The 4128-nt window shown below is 41.7% G+C and overlaps 1 protein-coding gene across 10 annotated transcripts in view; it reads left to right on the plus strand.

Annotated features, from left to right (window-relative positions):
• The first annotated feature begins 405 nt into the window (after positions 1 to 405).
• The window catches only part of satb1b (SATB homeobox 1b), a 52109-nt gene continuing 48386 nt past the window's right edge, over positions 406 to 4128 (plus strand). For 2 of the 10 annotated variants that reach the window (XM_060861398.1, XM_060861405.1), the window contains exon 1: positions 406 to 809. The gene's annotated coding sequence lies outside the window, so the exon portion shown is untranslated. The remainder of the gene's footprint in view (positions 810 to 4128) is intronic. The other 8 variants (XM_060861395.1, XM_060861402.1, XM_060861404.1 and 5 more) reach the window with 6 other exon arrangements.

Raw genomic sequence — 4128 nt, forward strand, 5'->3', positions numbered from 1 at the left:
TATGTAAATTCTATTTCACGTCTACTAACCCATATCCGACTCAAACTACGTGTTATAGCCATATGTCACATTTACCTGGCTTAGTAAGTAAACTTGCAACTCGTACATCACATCTGTGATTCGTGTGAAAATGAGAAGAAATAAATTCTCCTGTCCATATGGGACAGTAGCAACTGTTAAAGTTGTTGATAGCAGGATTAAAAAAATATTTCTCGCGGCTTTATTTTTTCTGACATTTAAACGTGGCGTGTGTAAAGATGGGGGGTGAAAAAAATGCGATGGAGGGAGAAAAGGAGGGGTGTGAATGCTTTTTTCCCTGGAGAGAAAACGGAGGGGGAGAAGAGACAGAGAGGACAGGAGAGAAGAGAAGAGGAGACTCGTAACCGGCCCGGGAGAGAGGGTGCGAGCCCCAAACTCGACTGGCGAATCATCTGAGAGCCAAAGAGGGGGCGGATCCGTTTACCTGCCTCCCTCATCCACTACCAACACCTCCTCCTCGTCGTCGTCTTCCTCCTCTTTCTCTCTCACTCTCTCTTTCTCTCTCATACGGCCCGTCCTCCTCCTCACAGCTCCATCCCGGCCCGCCGTGCGCTCTCTCCGCGCCGTGCGTTCTGTCTGCGTCACGCTCGCCGTGCGCTCCCTGCTTCTACAACGCGCCCGTGATTTAGTCTGTGTGTGTGAGTGTGAGAGTGTATTTGACAGCCCCAGCACTTCTGTGACTCCGGATCTCTCCAGGTCTCACCAAGTCCTTGAGCTCTTTCTCAACTTTGGATGGGAAACGCGCGGCTCAACGGGGATCGCTGACTAAGGTACGGTTTTCTTTCTCTTCCTCTCTCCTTTTATTTATTTATTTATTTTTTAATTTTTTTTAATTTTCCTTATTCTTTCTGAACATGGGAACACCACCTTCTCACAAAACATGGTTTATTACATTATTGACGACTCTGTCTGAACCAGTTTGCTCTCCTCTTTTATCACTGAGCTCTAAAAAATAATGACGCGCAAAAGATTACGCAGACGCGAGGGATGCGGTAACGTCTATTTCTATTACTAATAATACTACTACTACTACTATTAATCAAGCACTATTATGAATCATATAAACAAATTGTTCCTGACTTATTTAAACCTGGTGCTCAAAGTTTAGGGCATTTACCAGTTCAATCCTTACAAAGCTATCTAACCTATTTAATATCCGTATACATTCAGGACACAAGTGTCTGCATTTGTTCATGTAGAGTCAATATTCTTTTTCTTTTTTTGATTAAGGTGAAGATCTTTTTTTTTTTTTAAGGTTGAACCCAGCACAGAGACAGCAGGCTATTTTTGTCTCACAAACCTGAATCACTTTTGGGACTGTCAGCATCCAGATGCACCGTCCTGCTTGTTAACAAGATCTTTATTCACTCTAAATTAGATCTGATAACGTTCAGCTATTGAAACCATGTGCTTTTCCAAAATACTCCCCTGTACAATAAAAAATACAAAAAAAAAAAAAAAAAAAAAAAAAAAAAAAAAATCAAGAAACCAAGAATGAACGAAAGGAAAAACACGGTTTCACTTGATTGCGAATGGACGTAAAATGTGTGAATAGAAAACTGATGATTCTGATGTTGGACTGGAAATGACTGTGATGACTTCAGCTGGTTGTTGTGCTGCTCCTCACATTCAGCACTATTTCATTAACACATCTTCTAGTTCATTCCTTAACTTTGCCTCTTTTAACCACAAAGCTTTAATGATCACGAGTGATGCTCCCATGCTCCCATTTTTTGCTAGATTTGATCTAAAAGAACTGACCTGATGATACGGCGCTTGTTCTTAACTCGATTTCTTATTTGCATTTCACTTGATCAATCATATAAATGTCTAATCATCTCAAGACACCGTCAAGTCATTTCACTGTACTTACAGTTCACCCTTTTTCAAGTTCAGAGCAGGATTTTGCTGTGTTTTGCAGCTCCCTTGTGTAATAATTGTGGCTTATCTGGTCACTATTTCACAGAATAGAGCCACAGAGCTTTTCCTGTCACTCTCACTGCCAGTTCTTGTAAATGCGGGTCTAAGATCAAAGACTCTTATTCTGAACGTTAATTCCCCTCAACTGCTCTTACAAACACTTTCTCTGATACATTTGTTCATGTGAAACTGGCTTGTCTCGATCGCGACGTTAAGGCCTATTTAGTGGTACGACTTAACCCCGTTTTCGTACTCGCGACTGAAATTTTGACTGTGTGAGAACAGAGATAGCCATCTCATTGAGTCACTCGTTAAAAGGCTGTCTTTAGCTCATGTACATTCGGAGCAGGATGTTTTAGCCACAAAATACAGCGTGTGCTGATTTGCTCTTCAGCCTAAGGTCCAAAATAAATAGGGCTTTCTTTTAATTTGAGTATGTTATTGTTTTGTTGAATAAAGGTTTGGCCAGCAAGAAATGTGTGTGTGTGTGTGTGTGTATACTGTATATGTACTTAGGGCACATGTAGGTCACTATGAAGTGAAGTGAAAGTAGTGCACGTCAAATCCTTGCTAGTATTTGCAGGAAGTCAGGAGTGAGTGTGTGTGTGTGTGTGTGTGTGTGTGGAGACACTTCAGAAACTTTTATTCAATTTCATATCACTTAACTGGCTTAACTTCAGTTTGGAGGCCAGAGATAAGAGGACAACAGCAGAATCATCTTGATTTGTAAAAAAGTAGCACAGACAGAGAGAGAGAGAGAGCGAGAAAAGGAGAGAGAGAGAGAGAGAAAGAGTGAGAGAGAAAGGAACAACATTTACCATCTGACCCTCTGAGACCAATTAACCTGGCTTGCAAAAGCACCTCAGAGCATAATCAAAGCAGCCCATCGTCGATGAATTATTTCTGTCCCGTCAAACCTGCTTTGTCATTTCCTTTATTATTTCATTTTTTTATAAGTGACAGGCGGCTGAGTGACACACAAACGCTTCAGCGCTAGGAGAGGGAAAGTGTGTTGAGATTTCACCGCTGCGTTCGTCCCGGTCGTTCCGTGCGTCTGGAGCTGGTGAAGGTTCCACTGAAACGTGCTGTGAAAGGATTCATCGCAACATAATGAACGCTGCAGCCAAATAACAGCTCAGCAAAGAGTGAAATTATACTTGCGGTTCAGAGCTCGGTAAATACCTGTTTAGCTGCCAGCGCATGTGTTTATTAGTCTGTCGCCAGTAAGGTGCCTGTCTCTTTCTTTTTCTTCTGTTGTGACTGTTTACAGATTCCACTTTTTTTTTTTTTTTCCTCAAAACTGCACTCGTACATTTCCTAATATAGATGAGAGTTAATAACGGTGCAGACTTTATGATGACAGGTTGGGGGGAGAAAAGAAAAGGGAGATAATAATGAATGGTGTCTTAATAAGGATTGTTTGCACATTCCTGGGCTTGCAGTCAAAAATGCAAAAAAAAATATATATATATATATATATATATAAAATAAATAATAATAATAAAAAAGCTGGTAATTACAGACGCGGGCGGATTTTCGTGTGCGGTTTTTCAGGCGTGCGGTTCCTAACTTTCCGCATTGCCAGAACTTGTCTGCAGCTTGGGTTTTATTTCTGAAACGACGGCCTTTTTTTGAAATCCGCATCCCTTTTCATATGCAGAAAGGCTCGGTCCGGGACATCGAAAAAACCCCAAAAAACAACAACAAAAAAAAACTGCGTCATGTTGATTTCGCCATGGTCCGACCAGACGGAGCGTGTGCAAAATCAGAACAGCGACGTTATCGCGGCACACAGCAGCAGCGTCCCTAATAGAATTTAGAGCGCACGCTCGGCGAGAACCTTCAACTCCTTGCAGCCTAAATTTAGGCTGCATCGTACAGTTGTCTCGTATTTTTATGCTTGTCGTTATCCGATCTGTGTAGGTTTTCTCGGGTCCTTTGTTCTGGTGAAGCGACAGAAAGCAAAGGAGTGACGGATGTGCGCGGTGAAAAAGATCAGGTTGTTAATACCCACCCACATCTTCCAAAGAAACAATTTAGAACAATATTCGCTTTTACACACACACACACACACACACACACACACTGGAAGGCAGATTTACAGAGACGTAGATTAGCAGTGAAGGCTAATACAGATCTCGGTGGCTTTGATCGGTGAAAAAAGGAAGA

This window comes from Tachysurus vachellii, chromosome 25, assembly GCF_030014155.1.
Source record: "Tachysurus vachellii isolate PV-2020 chromosome 25, HZAU_Pvac_v1, whole genome shotgun sequence".
NCBI lineage: Eukaryota > Metazoa > Chordata > Actinopteri > Siluriformes > Bagridae > Tachysurus > Tachysurus vachellii.